This window comes from Trichosurus vulpecula, chromosome 8 (genome assembly GCF_011100635.1).
Source record: "Trichosurus vulpecula isolate mTriVul1 chromosome 8, mTriVul1.pri, whole genome shotgun sequence".
Classification (NCBI taxonomy): Eukaryota; Metazoa; Chordata; class Mammalia; order Diprotodontia; family Phalangeridae; genus Trichosurus; species Trichosurus vulpecula.
The window spans coordinates 105,205,347-105,229,930 of NC_050580.1; the positions used below are offsets into that span (position 1 = coordinate 105,205,347).

Genomic DNA, 24,584 nt, shown 5'->3' on the forward strand with positions numbered 1-24,584 from the left:
CAAGTAGGGCTCCATATTAGTGGTTGCTAGCCCACAAAAGACTTGGTCATCATTAACTGGTTGGATATTTTTGGATTACATTTTAAGATCCTTTCCAACCAATAAACTGTTATGATTCAATGAATGTACACTTGAGATTTGTCTCTCTGAGAGGTTTCTGACCACTTCTCAGCCATTTTGTCCTCGATCCAATCATTCCATATGTTCCATATGTGGGAAATTCTCCTTAGACAAATGCTCAAATAAGCATCAGAAGCACGAATTCATGTCAATCTCCTTTCTCTATATTCTAGATGACAGTAAATTTGAGGGTCTTTTTGCTATTTTTAAATCAATATTATTCCTTCTCCATAAGTAGTGAAGCTAAAGATCCAGAAGCTGTTGTTAACAGGATCTAAAATTAGAAGAATTATATTATCTAACACCCTCATTTTATGGATGAAGCCTGGAGAAGGGGGAATGATGTGATAAGTACACCTAGGAAGAAAGTAATAGAGGTCAAATTTGGACGCAAGTCTTCCGACTTCAAATTTACTGTATTTTTTTCCCCAACATATGTCCCTCACCTTTGTTCAAAACTGCCTCCAAGTAACTCGACAAATATTTATTGTTTCTACAATTTGCAAAACATAACACTAGGGGCTGAAATTACAAAACAAAACACCCCAGTAACTGCCTCTCAAAGAATTTATATTTTACTGGGGGCGGGGGGAGATAATGTATAGAGATAAGTAAATAGAAGGTAATTTGAGGAGGGGGAAAGAGTTAAAAACTTGAATGAAATCAGAAAAAGATTTAGGATGTGGCAACACAGTTTATTTTTAACAATAACTTGCCATCTCAATTAGTAGGCATGGATTTCAAGGAAGAGGAATTTGGGAGGATTCTCATCTCTTCAAGCACTAGCAGCAGAGCTTTGGTTTTTTTTTTCCTCCCTTTCCCAAAGCAATGGTGAGATCTTTCCCCTCAGCAGCTATTTTTGAGGTTAGAATAGAAATACATCTTTGATGGCTTATGAAATGTCTTTAGTGACCACTAACCACTATCTTAACTTATTTTGTTATTGCAAAGCTCCTTCCAAATGAATATGGCAAGTATTATTTCTCTTCTGAGAATATGAATGCTAAATTTTCTTATGAGAAGTTACTCCTTATGAAAAGTCTTTCCCAATTTAAAATTCTTGGCAGTTTCGAGCTAGAATATAAGCAATGGAATGACCATTCTTTCAATTACCAGGCCTATTGTTCCACATATAAAAAAACACACAAAGTTATGTCAAGATGTAACAGCAGCATACTTTAACTTAAAAAACACAAATTTTGATTTGCCTTGTAATTTTCTCCTCAAATAAAATTGTGAAATAATGAAAACAATGAAAAGTATCCCAAACTGCTTTGTACTAGCAGAGAAATCACATTTCCAGGGTTAATTAAAACTTAGCAAAACTTAATAGACACAAGCTACTTCTAATTGCTGATCACTGCTTTCAAATGCCATTGACAGTGAAGGAGAATGAGATCAGAACAGAGATCAGTAAAAGCTAAAATAGATAAAACTCACAGAATCAGAGCTTGGGTGATAGAAAAGACATTATTTATACCTATATGGTGTAAGGAAACTTTCATTACTCCGGTCCAGAAGATAGTGGAGTGAAGAGATACCCTGAGGCAGAGAGATCAATTAGGACACTATTACAATAGTTCAGGACAGGGGTGAGGAAACTGTGGCCTTGGGTGTGGCCTTTTGATGGAGCCCAAATTTTATACAACGAATCCTTTCATTAAGGAGATTTGTTCTATGAAATTTGGATTCAGTCAAAGGGCCACACTTGAGGATGTAGAGGGGCAAATGTGGCCCTGAGGCTGAAGGTTCCCCACCCCTGGTCTAGGAGATAAGTGATCAAAGTCCAAAATGGGTTGGTAATCATGAGTATAGAGAAGGGGCTGGCTGTGAGAAACATTATGAAGGTGGAAATGACAGTATGTGGCAAATAATTCATCACGTGGGGTGTATGAAAATGAGGAGTTGGGTATGACAACATATGAACCAAGGTGAATGGAATGACTGATGGTGGTTCCTTTAAGAAAAACAGGGAAATTTGGAAGAAGGGTGTGTTCTGAGCGAAGAGATGAAGAGAATTATTTTGGACATGCTGAATTTGAGATACCTATAAAGATATCCAATTCAAAACATCCAATAGGCAGTTGGTAACATGGGACTAGGGTTCAGTAGAGAGATTAAAGCTGGATATATAAATCTGAGAGTCATTTCCATAAAAGTGATAATTAAATCCATGGAGAGTAAGGAGGTGCAGTGAGAGTATATGTAAAAAAAGAACAGAGGAGGACACAAAACAGGGCCTACAGGGTTTGATGTGGCTGATGATCTAGTAAAGGAGACTGAAATGGAACAAGCCAGAAAGAATAAAGAGACAGCAATGTCGCAAAAGTCTAGACAGAGAATTCAGAAAGAAAGGATGGTCAATGGTGTTAAACACTGAACAGAGGTCAAAAAGGATGAAATTTGAGAAAAGACCATTAGATTTGGCAACTAAGGGATTCAACGGCTAGAATATCATGATAGAAAACAACCCTCAATATTTAATGAATACCATTGGCAGTATTTGAGGATATGCACATAAACATGATCTAACATTTAATTTCAACACAATCTTAATTCTGCTCATGTACACTACCTACTAATGTCCTATTAATGTAAGTTGTATAGAATAGTACTGACAAATCAGGTGCAAAGGAGGAGCTATTGCTAGGAAAACTGACAACAGACTTAGATATAAAAGAGATTACCAGTAAGCAACACACTTTCTCTAAGACCAAATGGCATTTGTTATCTATTTCAGTGGTCTCCAAATTTTTTTGGTTATGTACACCTATCAAAAATTTTTTTTACACATATTTATTTATAAATTATATACATGTACTACCATATTAATAATTCCACATATCATAAAACTTGTACAAAAACTGAAAGTAAAATGGATAAGATAAAGATGAAATATTTGATCCTAGAAATAATAGGGAACCACTAGACTTTACTGAGTAGAGATGTGACAGGCTTTGAGCTATACTTTAGGAAGATTGCCTTGGTGGCTGTGTAGATAGACTAGAGTTGAGAGAGATTTGAAGCAGAGAGATTCTGTTAGGAGGCTACTGTAACAGTCTAGGTGAGAGGTAATAAATCTGAACTAGGATGGTGGCTATGTCAATAGAGAACTAGGGACAGATATCTGAGATATTGCTGAGGTAGAAATTACAAAATTCAGCAACTAATCAAATATATGGTGTGAGGAGAAAAAGAGAATACCAACACTGAGAACATGAGTGATGGAAATAATGATGGGATCCTCAAGAAAAACAGGAGAGTTCAGAAAATGGATAGATTTGAGGAAAAAGAGAATGCTTTTTGTTTTGGACATGTTGAGTTTGAAATGTCTATGAGACATCCAATTAAAAATGTCTAATAAGCAGTCCATGATGTGAGACTGCAGCTCAAGAGAAACTAGGTCTAACTTTTTAGATCAGTCATCTGCATAGAAATGATAATTAAATCCACATCCAGAGAAAGAATTATGGAATCTGAATGCAGATTGGGGCAAACTATTTACTCTCTGTTTTTTTTCCCCTCTTTTTTTTGGTTTTGTTTCTTCTCTCTCATGATTCATTCCATTGGTTATAATTCTCTACAACCTGACTATTGTGTAAATAAGTTTAATGCGAAGGTATATGTAGAACCTCTATCGGATTACACACCATCTTGGGGGAGAGAGGAAGAAAATTTGGAACTCAAAAACTTGTGGAACTGAGTGTTGTAAACTAAAAATAAGAAAGAAATTAAAAAAAAGAAATGATAATTAAGCTCCATGAGAGTTGATGAAGTTATTAAGTAAAAAAGTACAGAAAAAGAAGAAAGCCCAGAACAGAAACTTTGAGTACACATACAATCTGGGGTGTGATACAGATGATAACCTAGCAAGAGACAGAGAAATGATCATACAGGAAGGAGTAGAACCAAAGTGAGCAACGTTGGGACAACCCAGAGAGGAGAAGGTAGGCATCCAGGAAAGGGTGGTTAACAGTGTCAAATCTTTTGAAAGATGAGTAGGAAAAAAAAAATCAGACAACAGTTAAGAACCATTACGAACTCTGAAGAGGGTGATTTCAATTGAGTGAGGAGTCAGGAATAAGGAAGAAGCTGAGAATCTAGGAGACTGCAAGGATGATGGTTCTCTCCAGAGAAATGAAGTCTGGAAGAGGTACAGGGAGAAGATAATGTGTTGCAACCTATCCATGACTACTTATTCTGTGTTTACTCTTTCCCACCAAAAAACTGTGTGTGTGTGTGTGTGTGTGTGTGTGTGTGTGTGAAGGAAGAATTACTCATTGGCCATTTCCCAGAGAGCAGAACCCAACCCCACTGGTGGAGGACATAGTGTTAGGATGGAGGAATTTGCCTGCACAGCTAAAGTGCCTGGCTCAGGCTAAGTTATATCCTCAGCCTATGGGCAGGGACTGAATAGGAGAGTCTTAAAGGAGTGGTAGCGATATAGTTGCACTAAAGATAAACCTACAATTGGCTGTGTAGTGGAGTGTGGTATGTGACTCATCTCTCCACCCTTTGATTGGGTGATAATTTCCCTTTTGGGGTCAAGCCATGGCCCTCTCTGTGGATACTACTGCTGTAAATACTAGGTTGTTTCTATGACAGTCATTAATTTCTATTTCTAATACACTTTCTTTCTACATCTAATTTCTATGAATTATTTACCATTCTAATTCTAACAAATACCTGGAATATCATCAACACAAAAATCAACCCTCTTATTTTACTCCAGTTCTTTAACATACACACTCACACACACCCACACCCACTACAACTTTATCAGTTTCAAACTTTTTAGGAAAATGAAGCTGAATTTCAGAAAATGTCAGGTTAGCAGTTACCTTAGATACTTCAAATTCAAATCCTTATCTTCCGGATGAGAAAGCTGAGGCAAAATGACTCTGCAGCTAGTTAGTGTCAGACAAATCCAGGATCTCAGTTCAGTGTTCTGCCTACTTCCCCGTGACATCTTATTGGACTTTTTTTTAAATCCATCTGGTCCTCTTTATCACTGAGAATAGAAAATTTTTCACAGCAAGATGCTCAGGGAGAAGAGAAGCAATGAGATAGCAAGAAAGACAAGTAGAACACTGGGTATAATCACACATAAAAGGACAGCATAGTGTATTGATATGAATATTTGAAAATCAAGACACAGTTTCTAATCTAGATTCTGCTTTTATAGCTTTGTGTGATCTTAGGCCAGTCAGTCAATTTGAAAAGTTAAGCTTCCTCCTCTGAAAAATAAGGGAGTTTATTTAGAATATACCAAAGACCCCTTCCAGCTCCAAAATTCTGGAATGATTTTTTAATGGAGTTCCAATGTCATATTCTCAGAAGGACATGCTTATGGGCTATCTGGCAGGCTTTGAAAACAATCTTTAGCCCTCTGAGTTGGAAAACATATCAAAGCAGCCACTATCTACTATTTGGATTGTTATTGATTACTATCAGTTTTATGTACATATTTGTTATTGAACCTGAGATAAAGTGTGGTGTAGTGGTTAGGAAGCCGGTCAGTTTCCTGAACTATAAAATGGGGATAATAACAGCACCCATCTCACAGAGCTGTTGTGAAGACCAAAGGAAATAATATTTGTAAAGTGCTTAGCACAGTGCCTGGTACATAGTAGGTGCTATAGAACTGCTTATACAGGCAACTAAGACTATGGGTTGAAGAGATGGCATTGATTTACACTGGTAGAAAGAATTCCCTATGCTAATAAAATGAAAGGTTCAGCTCTTGTCCCTCCTCCTGAATACATCTGTTTAATGCTCAAATGCCTATCCCTAACCAAGTGAGTACGTAGAGACTTCTTCCTTGGTGGGAGATTTCCAGAACACTTCCAGGCTGCCTGACTGCTCACAGGCCTTGGAGGAGGTGGAAATCACCCACCCTATCCCTTCTCACCTTCTGGCAAGATGCAGGACCACCTGACTTTACTACCTTGCTTGCTTCACTTCTATACCCTGCAATGTCATCTGACATACTGACACAGCCTAAGGACCCTTTGCCTTGTCATATATCTGCCTTGCAGCTTACTTTTGTTTTATGTGTTGTTTCCAATTAGAATGTAAGCCTGAAAACTGGGACTATCTTACTTTTTCTCTTTTTATTCCTAGCATTTGGAACAGTGTTCAGTGCAGAGTAAGTACTTAACAAATGCTTATAAATTCATCCATTCATCCATACTATGAGTCCTAGGTATCACATGTTTGGAAAAATGATGACAAGATAGGATGTGTCAAGGGAATGATGTCAAGGGAAGGATTGTGAGAGGCCTCAAAACGATGTCATATAATCATCAGCTGAAGAAACTGGCAATCTTCAGCCTGGAGAAAGAAAGGCTTCTGGGCAATAGTGGCCGAAGGTTGACTGTCTTCAAGTATTTGAAAAACTGTCACATGGAAGAAGATTTAGACTTGTTCTGCTTGGGCTCAGGGACAGAATAGGTAGAAGCTGCATGTAGAGAGGTAAATTTTGTTTTAATAAGAGGAAAAAATCCTAATAGGGCTATCCAGAAGAGGCTGTCCGAGGCAGCGAATAAAAACTTCATCTATGCAGGTCCTTAAGTGATAGCCAGATAACCAACTGTTAGGAATGCTAAAGAGGATATTTCCTTTTCAGGTGTATATGAAGGGTAGACGTGATGAACTTGAAGGTCTCTCCTAACTCTCAATTTCTGGAAATGGTATATAGCTCATTGAACTCAAGAATAGCTAGGGCACATCTGGATTTCTAATAAGCATGGCCAGCGTGGTAGATGCTAGGCATACACTATGATTCATATCCTCTTCATTAATGATGAAACGATACATATTCTCAAACTATTGATAATAATAAAAATTATATATAATATGGCACAGCTATAAAATTATTACAAGTGGTGAAGTCAAGCCCCTTCTCACCCATTACTACCCCTTCTACCATCAGTGATGTAAATACCAGTCTGCTTTTCTTAGATCTCTGCCCTTTTGAAACATTATATCTATACGTGCATATTTTATAACATAAAATCTAGATTTTAATATTAATTCCATGATGAAATCCATCATCTTTCCAAAAGGACACTGAAAACTGGATGTCATGGACTTAAACAACCCCTTTTTGTTAATGCATTAACATACCTGATAAAGGGTGTTTCGTTTTATATATATATGTATATATATACACACACACACACACATATATATACACACACATATATATACACACATATATACACATATATATATGTAAATTATATATATTACACACACACACACACACACACAGTATTATGGGCAAATCCTAAACCCCTAGCTAAAAGCTGGATTCTTAGGTAAAAAAAACAAAAACAAAACAGAATTATTAATCATCTTGTAAAAGCTAATATTGACTACTCATTTAGAATCTACAGGAAAACAGACATGTCAACATGAGAGAATACTATGAAAAGATTTCAACTTGACACATTTTCATAAATAGAGTACTGGCTACTTGACAGAAAATATGTAAGAAGAAATGAAAAAGGTCTGTTGGCTGTATGTACTCCATGGTATGTACTCCAAGTCATGAGGTTAGGATAGTTTATATAACAAGTTTATATAAAAATGTTAAGTAGGTACTTGTTAATATGACAAATCATTCAGCCACTTGGTTCAAAGACAAAAGGATACTGGCTTCTGAATACTGTCTTGGATTTAATAAACCCCTTTTTTCTTAATGCTTTAGTAGACCTAAAGAGTATTTCATTATTTCCACATGGACAGAAGAAGCAAGTATTGTCTCCTCCACTTGGGAAGTGGCACAACAAAACAAAGAAATCATGACTTGCTTAAAGTCTTAGAGGAAAATTTGCATATCTGGAAGTAATATCTTTTATTAACTTTTTCCAAAAACTTTTACATATTATAAAAGGTAAAATTAATTGATAGGCATCTAAGGGGTATAAATAACTATGAATATTAAAACACACGAATATCTTCTAAGGAAGTATGTTTTCTTGCTATCTAAACTATAGAATGATCTAGGGTTGTCTTCACTTGTTCCTAACATGAATCATTTGGAAAAACAAATATGAAGTGAACTTTTAAAAATACAGTGTTGTAAAATAATGGGTAAAACAACTGACCCCAGAGATGTAATCCCTGAGGTCTGCTGCAGTTTCCAAAAACATATGAACACAGTGCCCTTTTGCCTCCTTTCCTCCTGAACATGGTGACTGCTGCTTACACTCCCTCAACTCTCACTTATCTAGAACATTGATCCTCTGAAAATATGAAGGAAAAAAAAAACCACAAGATTTTTCTTTTTAAAGTGAAAGTTGGTGGAGACTAGTGGATTGATTACTCAAATGTGCCTCCCAGACATTTAGTTTCTCTTATTGAGTCCCATGATATCAGTGAAATCTTTAAAACTAAGATCCAGGAAGCAATCCAGAACTTGACAGCTTATGATAAACGAGAGGTTTTAAAAAGTGACTCAGTAAGGATTATGACTTTTAAAGGGAGATTCATTGCCTTCAATTTCTGGAGATATCTTAAATCTTTACTTCTTCACTGTTTGATAGTCCTTGAGGGCAAAAAGCTATTCTTTACTAGGAAGCAACAAACCTTTGCATATTTTATAAACAAATCCATTTTGTCATTTGTTCAGCACCAGAAGTTTAGAAGTCCCCTTTCTAGCCAAAAAAATTCATTTGTTAAATTTTCTTGATAAACATTTGTACTTAAACTCAATCCTAACTGAATGCCCTATAAGCTCTGAAAGAAAATTGTGCCAAAGTTAGCAATTAGAAAAGAAATACGGAGTATTTGTTTCTCTAAATGCTTGATACAAGGATTGTTTGACCATTCTGTTATACTTCTTATTCAACTGGCAATGCAATTGCTAGTTGGGGGGAATCATATAAAAGTCAATCCCAAGGAAAGTCCAATACTAAGATTTAGAAAATAAAACACTCTGGCCTGAGAGTATAGAGAACCAATCTCACACTGTGGATGCTATCTGTTCTGTTTGGAATTTTGTTGTTCACTTGTTCTTCAGTCATGTCTGACTCTTCATGGCCCCATTTGGGGTTTTCTTGGCAAAGATACTAAGAATGGTTTGCCATTTCCTTCTCCAGCTCATTTTACAGATGAGGAACCTGAGGCAAACGGGGTTAAGTGAATTGCCCAGGGTCACCCACCTGGTAAAATGTCTGAAGCCAGATTTGAACTCAGGAAGATAAGCCTTCATGACTTCAGGCCCATCACTCTAAATGTTCAACTAAACAAGTAATTAGTGAGTAACTGCTACATACAGAGCATTGTGGAGAAAGAAAAGAAGCATATGGGATTGTCTTTGTCTCCATGAGGCTTTTTGTTTGGGTGAATTGAAATATAATTAAAACAAGTAAAATAATAAAGTACATGATTAAGTGCCACATGTCTACCTAATATCCTGTTTCAGGTTTCCTAGCTAAAGAAGTTAGTTTTCACAGTTCTATCCTATAAAACACAGTTGCAAGAGTCAAATATGAAGTTGCAGACAGCTAAATATTTCATTACAACAAACCAACCTAAAGTAATCCCAGCCATTAGATTTTCACTGGCAGGGATAACTTCAAGGCTAACATTCTGGCTCTAAGCCCTGAAGATTCAAACTATTAATTCTATATGATAATGATAATTGTTAGAAAACACAGGTAGTGGTAGGATTTTTTAACCACTAAAATCAACAAAAAAACCATGTTTGTAATAATATATTTTAGGAATGTGATAATGGTTATAACAAGTCCACTGAAAGAGAAATCTACCAGACTCAGAGATCCTCTTTCTGAGTCACCATCACATATTATAATACTATTTTTGTACATGAATGATCAGTTTGGTTTAAAACTCTAAATTTTTTAGTTATGTCAAAGGAATGCTCATTCTAATATTAATTAATATCTTTTATTCTTGAATGATTATATAATGTTCATTCAATGGAGTACAAAGTATGCATTTCAGATATTTTCAAAATTAACTTTACAGAAATGACAAAGAATCAACACTGAAGATAAAATAAGATATCTGATATGTTTAGCAGTAACGAAGACATGGCTAGCTTCTGCAATGGTATGACCTTTGCAAACTACAATGTTAGACTGGGAAGCAAAGTTTCCATGGAAATCTGAAGCAAACAGATATGAATGTTCTTGTCACATCAGATTTTGAACAGAAATTCCTTTGTGAAAATTTATGAGAATCTACAGCGAATGCCAACCACATACCCAAGTTGTGATGGATGGCCTCTTCCATCTACATCATATTGGAAATGCAAATTGATTTGGTACTATCCAAGGTGGGTTATGAACATTAAAATCATTACAAAGTACATAGATATCACAATATTAAGGAATGTGCCCTGATTTAAATATTATGCATTGCTATTTTAAGTATGAGCAATAGTAAGGACTAAAAGCCATTCTTCTGCATGTTATTAAGTGTAAACAACATAAAAGTGAATGTTAATACCTAGAACATTAAATCGATGAAGAAAACACAGCCTAAAGCAGCATACTGTAACACATTTTTATTAACATGTCTCCATTTCCCGAGTGAATGACCATCGGTAAGTCACTTCAATTCTCTCATCTTACTTTCATCATTTTAAAAATGGGTATAATAATATGCATACTACCTACCTCACAGGGTTGTTTTGAAGAAAGTACCTTGCAAACTTTACAAAATTGAGGAAATATGAGCTCATTGTAAGAGTTATCTTAATTAAGTTATTCATCAAAATTAAAAGTATTACACATAAATTTGCTACTTGTCTTCACTTATCTTCTGGTATGAAAAAGGTAATATTTAACTTTGGCAAATTACTCTTTCAGATGTTTGAAACTGCCTTTCCCTTCTATAGAAAGAGGATAATAGGGTCTACTACTAGGGGCTTCTCTTAGATGTCAGCAGAATGTCTGTGGAAGAGTTCATGACATACCAGGCTTACAGTTTCAAGTGTCACCCTCACCTTCTCATTCTCACTCGCCTCACATATCCGATCTATTCATGCCTGTTGTTTATACCTTCACATCTCTTGTGTAAGACCCCTTCTCTCCATTAAACACAGCCCCCACGCCAGTGCACGTGCTCTTTACTTTAGGCAATAACCTTCTGCCTCAAGCCTTTCTCCCACACTAGTCCAACCTTCATTCAGCTGCCAAAGTGATTTTCCTAAAAGGCAGGTCTGATCATATCAATCCTCTACTCAATAGACTCTATGGCTTCCTATTGTCTCCAGGATCAAATATCAAATGTTCTGCTCGGTTTAAATCCCTTTGTAACCTGGTCCCTTTCTACCTCTCCAGCCTTGTTGCACTTTTACTCCCCTTCATGATCTCTATGACCCAGGTACACTGGCCTGCCTCGTTGCTGTTTCTCACACACATATTTCCTCTCTTGACTCAGTGCCTTTCTCACCTCTGCCTTCTGGCTTCCCTGGTCTCCTTCAAGATTCAGCTCAAACCCCACCTTCTGTCAGTGACAGCCACTGACTCTTAATGCTCGTGCCTTCCTTCTGAGGGGATGCCTTCCATTTAATCTTGTATGATCATAATTATTTGCCTTAGAATGTGAGTTCCTTGAAGGTAAGGATCCAGTGTTTGCCTGTCACTGCATTCCTAGCATTTAGCACAATGCTGGGCACAGAGTAAATATTTAATAAATGTTTCCTGACTGAAAAAAGTTCCTATCTAGGACAGTCTAGGAGGTCAAAGAGAGTTGAAACATGAAGGGCTAAAGAGATGCGTTTGGACACCAATCTACTATTGAGATTTACAAATTAAAACACAATTGACAATTTTGAAGCAGGAGATGCTAATGCACTACAAGGGACAAAATAATCTAGGCTCTCACAAAACTTCCTTGAAAATCAAAACAAGGCAAAATGGCACAAGGATTGAAGACTGCCTAATGGTGAACACTGAGAGTTGAACACCTCAGGGTAAAAGCTGACATTCTGCAGGAAGTTTCACTAAAAATGATCACATTATGCAAGAAGAAGAGGTACAGCAGCACAGCTGAAAAGACAATGAGCTGGAAGTCAGAAAACCTGGGACCCACTCAAGTCACAAGCTCCCTGAACTTCAGTTTCCTCATGCATATGATGGACAAAATGATATTTGCACTTCCTACATCAGAGAGTTGCTGTGAGGATCAAATGATATCTGCAAAAACACTTTGTAATGCTATATAAATGAGCATTATTATGAGTTATCGTATGAGGTATGAAGTCTATGAAGGAAAAAACACCTTAGAACACTGAGGAAAGGACTTACTTAGCATTGAACACTTAATTTCTTTAAGAGAATTCAATTTAACAAGTTATTAAAAACTCATGATGTACAGGGTACTATGTTCGTATTGGGGACATAAAGACAAATGAGGATATAAAGACAAAAAAATGTGTTGCTAAAAGTTAAAATCCAAAATGTTATTTGATTCATACTAGGAGAGCTCTTTACGGAATCTATGATCAACACTTTTACACCTCCTTTGTAAAGTTTGTATTTCATACAGTAAGTTTTATTAAAATGAAATAATGTTTGTAATTCCAGAGCTTGGTAAAGGTAGGACTTTGGTAAACTAATTCAAAAAAAGGCAAAGCTTACTTAAAATGATAAATTCTTTATTAAATTAAATTTTGCTAAAGAATCTACCCTTTATAATTCTAGACTTTAGGAAAGTAGACTGGGTGGAGGGAAGTCTTGTAGATTTTAGGACCTGTTCCTTTTTTGTTGTTGTTTAGTCATTTTCAATCATGTCTGACTCTTGGTGACCCCATTTGGGGTTTTCTTGGCAAAAATACTAGAGTGGTCTACTATTTCCTTCTCCTGCTCATTTCACAGATGAGAAAACTGAGGCAAACAGAGGTAAGTGACTTGCCCAGGGTCACACAGTTAGTAAGAGTCTGAGGCTGCACTTGAACTCTGCACCTGGCGCTATCTGCTTCACAACCTAACCACTCTTGTTTCTCTACTCTTCTTACTTAAATGGGCCTGTGGCTGTACAGCAATTGAATAAATGCTCCCTAGCAATGTCAAGAAAAATGAGTTAACCTTGAAAAGTTTTGCCTGGCACATGAATAAATTAATACTATCCCCCCTTTTCTTCATAACTTTTATTTCTGTTGACAGTTACTGTCCATTCTTTTAAAAAATTGTAATATATTATTTTATTTTCCCCCAATTACATGTTAAAACAATTTTTAAATCTTTTTAAAAGTTTTGAGTTCCAAATTCTATCCCTCCCTCCCTCTCCTCCCCCCTTCTGTGAGATAGTAAGCAATCAGATATAAGTTACACATGTGCAATCATGTAAAACATTTCTATGTCAGTCATTTTGTACAAGACTTGAATGAAAAAAGATTAAGAGAAAGTGAAAAACAGCATATCTCAGTCTGTATTCAAACAATATCAGTTTTTTCTCGAGAGGCAAATAGTATGCTTTATCATTAGTCCTTTGGGATTGTCTTGAATGATTCATTGTATTGCTGAGAATAGCTAAGTCATTCACAGTTCTTTATCAAACAATACTGCTCTACTGTGTACAACGTTCTCCTGGTTCTGCTCACTTCACTGTACATCGGTTCATGCTAGTCCTTCAAATTTTTCTGAAGTCTGTCTGCTCATCATTTTTTACAGCACAATAATATTCCATTCATATACTGCAGCTTGTTTAGCCATTCCCCAATTGATGGACATCCCTTTGATTTCCAATTCTGAGCCACCACAAAAAGAGCTGGTATAAATATTTTTGTACAAATAGGTCCTTTCCCCTTTTTGGGAATATCTCTGGGATATAGACTTAGTAGAGGTATTGCTGGATCAAAGGGTATGCACAGTTTTACAGTCCTTTGGACATAGTTCCAAATTGCTCTCCAGAATTAATAATATATTTGAATGAACTTAGCTTATGTCTCTATTTAAATTACTATAATTCCCTATTTTTAGGGATTTTAATAGATGCATGTTCATGGCTAATAATTTAGCCTATCACATGGATGTTCTTCAATAAGTAGGGTTATATATTCCAAAATTTTGGACTAATTCTTAAGATATTTATTGTAATATGAATGCTTTCCTTTCAAGTTTTTCTAGTCAATCACTTGAGAGAATATACTATGATTCAGATATTTATTTACACCTACTCACACAATCCTGGAGTCCATTTGATTTGCTGTGTCTTTGATGTAGACTTAAACGTGACTTTTGGCTTTTCTGAGGCTCACTAAAACTAAACTCACAAGAAATTGCTACAGCACCTATTTAACTGACCTCCAAAACCAATTAAAATATTTTGCTATCAAACAAAATAGAGGCTACATAGAGCTTATTATATAAATGAATGGATGTCCAGTAGACATCTTAAGCTAAATATGTCCAAAACAAAACTCATTATCTTTCCTCCTTAATCCCTCTCCCCCCACCCCCTTTTACTATTACTATAGATATAGAGGGCAAAGTCATCCTCCAAGGCCCTTAGGCTGGAAAACAATACCTCTCACTATCTCTTACCCCCCATACCTAAGCTGCTGCTATGGCTTGTCTCTTTCACCTCTGCAAGGTCTCTTGTAGATGTCCTGTTCTCTCCTGACACTGCCACCACTCTAGTACAGGCCCCCATCATCTCATACCCGGATTACTGCAGTCACCTGCTGGTGGGTCTGCCTACCTCAGGTCTCTTCCCACTCCAATTCATCCTTCAGCCAGCAAAATGATATTCCTAAAATGTAGGTCTGACCATGTCACTCCCCTACTCAATAAACTCTACTTCCTATAACCTTTAGGAGCAAATACAAAATGCTCCATTCATCATTCAAAGCCCTTTATAACCTAGTCCCCTCCTTCCTTTCTAATCTTCTTATTCCTTAGTCCCCAATATGTACTTTTCAATTCAGTGACATTAACCTCCTGGATGTTCCATGAACAAGACACTCCTATCCCTCATCTCTGGGCATTTTTTTCCTGGGTGTCTCCCATATCTAGAATGAGAGCATTCCTCCTCAACTCCGCCTATTTACTTCCTCATCTTACTTGAAGTCTCAACTATAATCTCACTTTTTTTTTTTTGCCGTAAGCCTTTCCCAACCCTTCTTAATTTTAGTGTCTCCCTTCTATTAGTTATTTTCTGTTCATCCTGTACATAACTTGTCTTGCATATATTTGTTTGCATATGATGCTGCCCCCCCTCTCCACTTCAATTATAAGCCTTTGAGGGCAGAGGCTGTCTTTTGCCTCTTTTTATATCTCCAGCATTAGACCAGTACCTGGCATATAATAGGTGCTTAATAAATGTTTACTGAATGATACATTATTTTTAAATATTTCCATTCTACTTTTGAGTTTTATTGTGAAGTACTTTGAAATAGTAAAGTGCTACAACACTGATTACTAAGAATCTTAAGGAAGGCATTGCTGGCATTACAATCAATGTTTTCCCTTATATCTTAGAAATAAAAAGCCCAGGTGATCCAAAGAAATAATTTTTATAATAGCACAGCATCTTGGGTTCAGATCACATACCAGAATCCAAGAATAAGATTCTAATTCTATTATCAACTTTCCAACTTATACTTCCTAAAAAGAAGGGAGTTCACATAGAGCCCAGTAAAAAATGAGTAACATTTTGAACCAAACTATCCCTGAGAACACAGTGAGTAGGAGAGCTGTCAGTAAATGGGGTGAATTGGGGCAAAGAATCAGGAGCAAATCCTGAAAACTGGGTTAATCATCGTTTGACCAGCTTGGCCAGTTACTCAAGGTAGGTAAGGCAATCATAACTATGACCTGCTGAATTGGTTAAACAGGACAGAAAAGCAACCACAAAAGCATAAGGTTATGGAAAGTGCAAAAACCTTTTTTCAAACTGTGGTATGACAGATAGACAGACCCAGAGAAATTACTGTCATACTTTTTTTTTTCTTTACAGACAAGATAATGAGAAATTTACTAAATGGGTACATCTGGGGAATGTCATAGACCAAGATGCTTAGTAATTTTTGTATGGTAGCCTCGGGGACAAGACAAAGATTTAGGCTATATGTATTAGAAATACAAGAGACAGATGATTTAGACTAGATGTACAACTAGATGTATATAAAACTGGTTGAATGACTAAATCAAATGAATGATGACTAATGGATTAATGTCAACATAGAGAGAAGCCTCTATCTAGTTCATAGCTTTGAACCTTTCCAGGGTTCCGTCTTTGGCTCAGTACTATTCAATATGTTTATAAGTAGTTAGGATGAAAGTATAGATGGCATGCTTATCAAATCTGCATATGACACAAAATTCTGAGGGACAGCTAACAAGTTGAATGACAGACTAAAATCCAAAAAGATCTTGAAAGCCTAGAGTAATGGGTCAAATCCAATAAGATGCAACTTAATGGGGTAGATGTGAAGTCTCAAGCTTAATTTCAAAAATCAATTGCACAAATATAGCATGGAGGAGGTGAGAAAGATCTGAGGGGCACAGGAATTTGTGAGTTCAAAATGGGTCAAGTGCTGAAAAAGCTAAGGAGATCTTAGGCTACATTTACAGAAGGCAATATCCAGAATGAAGTCTTGCTGTACTTGGTTCCAATCAGAACACGTCAGGAGTATTGTGTTCAGCTTAGGACACCATACTTTAAGAAGGACAATGAAAAACTGGAGTGCATCCAAAGTAGGGTGACTGAGAAGACTAGAGAATATGCCAAGTAATGATCAGTTAAAGAACTAGGTATATTTAGACTGGAGAAAAGATTTGTTTTTGGAGGAGGAAAGGACGTGTTAATCCCCTTCAAATATTTTAAAGGATTGTCATTTAGAAGAAAGATTAGACTTTTTTGGGAGGTCTCAGGACAAAATGAAGAACAGAGAGTAGAGAATGCAGAAATACAGATTTCAGCTTGATATAAGGGAAAAAAAAATTCCTAACAGAACTATTCATAAGTAGAACGTGTAGTCTTCCAAGTGGACGATACATGACTACTTATTGGGCATGTTATAGAAGAGATTCCCATTCAGGTATGAATTAGACTTGATGGACTCTGATGTCCCTTCAAACTCTGATATTCTATGATGGATAATACAAAAATAATGCTGCCATATGAAAAAAATGAAGCTACTAGACCAATTTACAAACAATTGATCACCTACTCTGTGCAAAGGTGTATAAGGCTCGCTTTCATTCCAACACATAAAAAGCTAACAATACTGGATAGTATATGCTAAGTGCCAAATAAACTAAATAAATACAGAAGATGGCATCTGAGTTGTACCTTGAAGAATCCAACATCAATAAAATAAGTATGGACTAATTTAGGGGCAAAGGAGATGAATTCTGTCAATTAATCAATCCACATACTCTCATCTAGTTCTCTGGTCAACACATTTGAAAGATGGGTAATCAATTAGAGATGCTAAAAAGGAAAGCAAGAACTATATATGTAAAATTACTACACATCAATGAAATGATAAATGCCCACGAGTTAGAGATAAATTGTCTTTCAAAGCTATGAAGCAGGCAAACAAAAAAACACTTAAAAGAGACCAATAAAAACTCCTTTGTGTTTCTCTACCCTCAGAGATTGAGTATTAAAAACTAATTTCTTGGAAGGAAGCACGGCAGAGCAGGGTGAAATTGGGAACTAGAAGTCAACAGTCCTGGGTCCCACCTGACACTTGTTAGCTGAGTGACCTCAGGTAAGTCACTTAAATTACTTCAACCTCAGTTTCCTTATCCCTAAAATGGGAATGAGTATAATAATAATACCTAATATATTCCCCTCATAGTGTTGTTGAGAAATTGAAAAGAAAGTGGATTTTTTTAAAATGGAAAAAAGTAATAAAAATTATTCTTGATATATTTAGGTGTCTCAAATTAAATTTAGATAGAGTCTATCACTGCATCAGAGTATTGCAGTTAAGGCATTTTGCTCTCACAAGAAATTTTCCCAGGTGCTACTCTTCAAACTTCTTAAGTTTTTCATTTTTAAATACACACAATTTATGCTTGGAATATGGACCTGAAATGGCTTAGTTTTATTTTTGTCCCTCTATAGGTGGGATAGCCTCTAAAAGTTCATCATTAGCTTAAGCACTTTTTCCCCCTTTCCTTTAAAAAAATTGTTAAGGACTTTATGTTTAGCAGTTGGTTAAATTGATTCTGAAGCCTACTCAAAATTTTTTTTAGGATACTACTTAAAACAAAATAAATGTTGGCTAAGTTATGACACTTGTTGCTCTAATACTTTAATAACCTATTGTTCACTGTAGTTGCCTCAGCAAGATAATGCATTGGAGGAAAAAAAGCATTTCCTGGGAGGAAGTGAATTCCCACTGTGTGTCATAGGCCCTGGCCAAGAGCTGTTCACCATAGGAAGAAAAGCAGTTCTCTTCTGGGATTGCATAACAGAAGAGGAGAGATGGGACTCTTTTCTCCCTTCTTTTGTTCAAAGATCTTTTTTCGCTTCAACTCAAACTATTGTCTATTTGGAAGACTTTGATTTTGCTGAACTGTTTTCTGAAAACAGCTTCAAATGCTTTAGAGAAAGTTTGTTCAACATCCTGCAGACAGCAGCATCCTGTATATCTTACGCAAACTATGGGAATTTCCTCAGCTGTTGTATTAATACCACAAAAGCTAGAATGACAACAAAGGCACTATCGGGTTGGGTCATCAAAGCCTAGAACAACCATTGGCAAACTATCATTTAGTGAGAGTAATAGTTTTTAAAGTCAATCAAACATACTAGGCACAGCTGTTCCAACAACATTTTAATCTCATAAATGAATTTTAGCAGATGATTCTCAAGTAAGTGGACCCAAACGTCACTTGATTGTTTATTTCTTTTTAAAAAGTAGAGCTGAAAGAAAATAATGATAAAATAAGATATGCAAATGGCAAGAATGAATCTCCAGGGTAATTTATGTTGCCTAAAAGGACATCAGGATTGTTATCTATGCCAATTCATAATCAAAATATGCTTTATTTTCATTGAATTTCTTAAACCAAAGCTTATAGAGAGGTCTTTCTGCTGAGTACCACTGCCCAAAGGAGACCTGGAAAATTACCACATTGAAAGAAACAAAAGAATGTTATTTTAGTAGTTGGCATAAGGAATTTGTGGCACAGAATCAACATACAATACCAGCTATCATACTGTACCCTAATATTTGGGGGTTTTGAAAAGCACACTCTCTTCAAAATGAGTCAGCCTTCAATTGATAACAGCTCCCAATTAAATTGCACTTCATAGTTTATAAAATTGTCTTTCTCACAAGTCTGTCAGGAAGGTAGTACAAATATTATTACCCTTGTTTTACAGATGCCCAAGTTGGAGCTCACAGAAATTAACTCACTTGTTCTAGTAAGAGGAAGAGAAAATTCTAGAAACTAGGCCACCTGGTACCATGATCAGTGATTTTTTTCACTATAATATCTGACCTCCGAGAGGTTAGAGCAAGGAGGTACAATAGTACAGCAGAAAGAACACTGGCAAAGGAGTTAAGAAACCTGGATTGCAGGTTCAGCTCTCTTTATTGTCTGACACAGGACAAGACACTTCAGTTTTGTAGCCTCAGTTTCATCACCAACAAAATGAGGAGATTGGGATTAGATCACCTTAAAGGTCATTTCCTACTAACATTTTATAATCTATGATCTTATAGTTTAATTTGTAACAGAAATCTCCCTAAGTGGCATTTTTAAGAAAAAGTCCTCCTACCTTCAGTTAGTTGTCCTTTTGCTGTATTTAAACAAATGAAACCCAAGCTCTAACACTGACTTGCTTTTAAATCAGCCATCATTTGAAGGTATGACTAGGATGAAGCTATGAAATACAGAATCCAAAAACATCCTTTTTGAAGAGCAGCATAAATTCTTGCTTCTGTAACTCTGTAACTTAGCAGGCAGGATGGTGGGTTAAAGTTCGGCACTCAGGTTGCTTCCTCAGCACCAAATCAGAAAGCTCTAGTTAAGTCCATTGATGTCAGTTTTGGTATTCAATGAAGCAAGGAAATGGATTAGAGGGCTAGAATACGAAAACAATATTAAACAGGGAGGCTAAAGCCAAGTACCAAAGCCCTCGGCTCAACTGTGTATGGCTGGCTTCACTGAAAATTACAAGGATCTATTTAAACACATACTCACACTCACGCTTACAAACACATACTTGCTCTCGCTCATACTCTCCCCTCTCTACTAATATTCGAGCTTTGAAAAGAAGTTTTGTCTTGGGGACAAGGACTTAACCTGTGACTTCACTGAGACAGGAAACTCTCATGTGAGGGAAGTTTCTTTACCAATGCAAGAACCTTCTCTGAAACTCAGGGTGTAGGAGAGCTGTCCCTCAGGGTCCCGTGGCAGGCAGTATATGTGAGAGTCAGGACATGAACACAGCTCTCCTTGGCTCCAGAGCCACTCTTCTAACCAATGCCACAGCTCTCTTCACGAGTTCCATAAACTTGGCTATAGGCCTTGACAGACTGTATTATGTATGAAAATGGAAAAGATGAGATAAGCAGTTTAAATGTGGTAGAAGAGCGATCACATTATTTTGTCAAAATAACATTGGACATATGTTAAAAAACAGAAATAGAGAAAGGTAGATGCAATTAGGATTAAAATAAAGAATATTTGCTATGGATTTTTTCCACATAGTTTAATTAAGAAGATAAAATTCGGCCTGACCTAGGGCTGAAAAACACATGAACTGCTCTCTTCTGAGGTGGTTAAAGTATTTTTTTTCCCAGCTCATTAGAATACCATCTGGGTCAATGAAGAAGTAATTTACTAAGCAGTATCTACATGCCAGAAAAAAGTGAAGGCATCTTTCCAAACTGAGAAATTATTGTCTTCCCAAACAAACCTCCCTCATCAGTTGCCCCTGAGTAGTATGTAGTATGGGGACACTGAGGGCTATCTAGGTTCCTTTCACTATGGGAGAGGAAACCCCAGTTAGAAGATGGAGTGGGGATACCCTCTACCATGTTCCTACTAATGCCCTCACTCTCCTCGCTACTGTGAAACTTGAATTAGAAAAGAGCAGGTAGGAGAGAAGGTAGACAAAACTCTGTTAGGGTCAGAGAATGCTTTGGGATAATTACAGAGTCAATGTTATGGTGGATATATTTAGAATTTAACATTAGTAATTTGATGATGTACAAATACGCTTATATAATATTTTCTAGAACAATTACAAAAGGCATAGAATCCAAATAAAGACATTTTTAGGAAACCTCAAGCATCTTTATAAAATAGAAACAGCATGAAAGAATTTTTTTTTTTTTGGTGTTGGAAGATACCTTAGAGTAGCAATACTTCTTAAACTAGAGTCCACAGATCTCAAAGTGAACAGATTTCAAAGGGTGTCTAGGACTTTGAGTGGGAAAAAATACTTCTTTCTTTTCACTAACCACAACTGAAGTTTTGCGTTTTCTTCAATTATGAATTGTAGGCAAGAAATATTATTTTGCAAAGTGGTTTACAGGCTTGACTAGAGGACCCTGGGGGGGATGGTCCATAATGCACAAAAAAGTTAAGAACCCCTGCCTTAGAGATTTGTTCATTCATTCAACAAATGTTTTTTGAATACCTACTTATGTCAAGCACTGTAATCACCTGGTCCAAACTTGTCACTTTATAGATGAGGAAATAGTCCAAAAAAGAAAAGGATGGCCCAAGGTCACATGATTTGTCAATGGCAAAAGCAAAACCAGAGAACCCTTTGTAAAGCACCTGCACTAGTGTTTCCTCTGCCACACCATGTTTCTTGTTCATTTTCCTTCACATTCTTCCATAGTGAGAAGTAGGTAGTCAACGAGAATAACTACCAATCTGTAGACAATGCAACTGAAATGGAAATATATTAAATTCTGATTCAGAGTTAATAAACTAGAGCCCCAAAGAGAAGCTACCCTTCATCACTTAATGTCTACTACTTTAGTCATCAGAATCATCTTACTTTTTGAACCATAATATTACTCTTCTAAGTGGGGGTAGATTGCACAAATTCTTCATTACAAATGGCGATTGCACCATCATTTCATTTCAAATGAAAATGTGAAAGAGATAACAGTCCAGGCAGAACACAACAGCAGTCTGTCTAACCAGACCCTTATTAAGTCAACATATAATAAAGCAATTAATGTGAATTTCAAGCTCAGTTACAAAATAAAATCCCAATACATAAAGAAAAAAAGTCAGCCTCTATTAAAAAAAAAAAGCTTAACATGAGCTGTAGTGAACCACAATAATTCAGCTGTAATTCAACTTACCACTCACGTCACTAACTCTAGAGAGCACAAAAGCATAGAAAAGACAAAGCAATGAACAGAATTTTGGGCTTCCCGCCCCCCCCAACTCTTCTATCAAACACACAGCAGTAACAGGGACAAAGCATCATTATAGGAGGAATAAAAGGCTCTTTAGATGCTGCCTTTTTTTATTCAATGAACCCACTCTTACACACAAAGTTCATGCCACGATGTCTCGGAACACAGTATTGCCAGGGTATGCTAAAAATGGGCCCAATAAGTTAACATAAAGCAAAATACAAGTATTTTTGCATTAAGTACTGTATAAGTCTATAAAATATTAGACATGCTTATGGAAATATCACTCTTTGCTTTGTTTCAATAGTTAATGTCATTTCAAACTTCTGGTTTAAAAAAAACAACAAACCTATATTCAGTTACTCTCCAAACTGAGAACTGATTGAATATTAAGTTTCTATGAAACTTTTTAACATTTGGAAAACAAAAATCTACAGGATTAGCTGAGCAGCAAGGCCCAGTGGTTCCTCCTAACCAGAATATTTTGGCAATCTATCAGCAGCTGGCACAGAATTATCCATGTATAGGCTCTATGTTTCTTTATCTACTGGTAGTCATTGCAACAGAAAACTCAATTACTTAGGAAAAAGAAAGAAATGAGGTTGCTGAACATTTCTTAAGCTGGTTAGCGTGTGGCAATTCTGATGCAATGCTGCCCTAAAAATGAACTTTGTTATAAACAGCAAGATATCCTCAGTAAATGTGGTTAGAGCAAGGGTGGAGTACACTCTGGGGGAAATAACACACCCCTGCTAGTTTAAGCTAAACCAAGTTTTGCACATTAATAATACAAATTTTTCCAGGTTTTCTCAGACTTAGCAGTCACATTTGTTTATGAATTCTCAAAGAAATGGGGGGAGAAGTTTATATTCTCCTCTCAGCCTCCCCACCTTAGAATGAGGGACAGATTTTCCCAGGTACCTGTTGTTGTAAATGAGAAATGAAAGGTAGGTCAAGCAGACCAACCAACAGAACACTAGAGGGAAGAGAACTGGTAAAAGGGAAGTCAGATCATGCCAACTTCTAAGTTTAGAAATAGTTGATTTTACATATCCCAAGGCATGAAAAAAGTTATACTTAGGTTTGATACTTCACTTTGGTGTGTTTTTCAGAATCTCTATATACATGAACATGGGCAAATTACCTAAAATCCTCACTAATGCTACAGCTAATCTGACCATAAAAAACACAGTACTAGGAGAATGCTGCTTACCAATAAGTGAGGCTTAATGGAGAATTATTGCCAGCACTTCATCTCTAATATTGCTTTGGTAGGTTTGTGACTTGAACTCATAAAAGACAAAAATAATTTTGAAGAAAATGATCAGTGCATCTCTTCTGAAGCAAACCACTTTTCTTTATACCAAAGGCTCTGTCTTTTTTTTTCACAACCACCACCCACTTCTCCAAACAAGTGATTCAATGTTCCATAGGAATTTTAATTGTTTCCATGACTTCCTACCTGCCAATGAGACCTTATTCCACACAGGGTACACACAAGAGACACCCTTTAAAAGCTCTGATATTTTTTAAAAAGGCAGTGTTTGAGACCGGCTTTTTTTTTTAAATAACATGGTACTTTTCCTAAGTGAATAAGTTGAATAATATAATTGTCTATTATCGTCACATCATTGAATCCTCAATCGTTTGCAAGATACCACAGAATGAAAGTCAAATATCCAGAAACAAGCCACAAATTTGTTGAGAACGACAAATAAACCTTGACAAAACAATGAAGAAATCATAGGAACCACATTCCTTCCTCCCCGCTCAAAAAAACCCCCCAAAACTCCAATGCAATAAATCAGCCTAGTTCATTAGGCTTCATCAGTGTTTTGGGCGGCACCCTGGAAGGGGCCCTAAGGATATTTGAAGGGAGATCTAACAGACCTAGTTTTCCTAGATACTGCCAAATTATGTCAGCAACATACTGTTCTTAGCATGTAATAAAATAAACCATATCTTGTTTCAAGCAGCATGGGAGAACTATTAGTCTGGGAATCAGAAGAACTGGGTTCTAGTCCTGGCTACAGAAACAACTTGAGCAAATCACTTCAATTCTCTGCATTTCATTATAATTATCTTTAAATGAAGGGGTTGGACTAGATTATAGGTTTGTAGATTCCCAGCT

At 36.4% G+C, this 24,584-nt stretch overlaps 1 protein-coding gene across 11 annotated transcripts in view; it reads right to left on the reverse strand.

Annotated features, from left to right (window-relative positions):
* Nucleotides 1-24,584, reverse strand: part of ADD3 (adducin 3) — a 168,543-nt gene that overhangs the window by 45,402 nt on the left and 98,557 nt on the right. Inside the window, exon 1 of one of the 11 annotated variants that reach the window (XM_036734609.1) lies at nucleotides 19,846-20,071. The exons of 9 other annotated variants lie outside the window; for them this stretch is intronic. The gene's annotated coding sequence lies outside the window, so the exon portion shown is untranslated. Of the gene's footprint in view, nucleotides 1-4,961; nucleotides 5,100-19,845; nucleotides 20,072-24,584 lie in introns of those variants that run through there. One more of the 11 variants, XM_036734611.1, reaches the window with a different exon arrangement.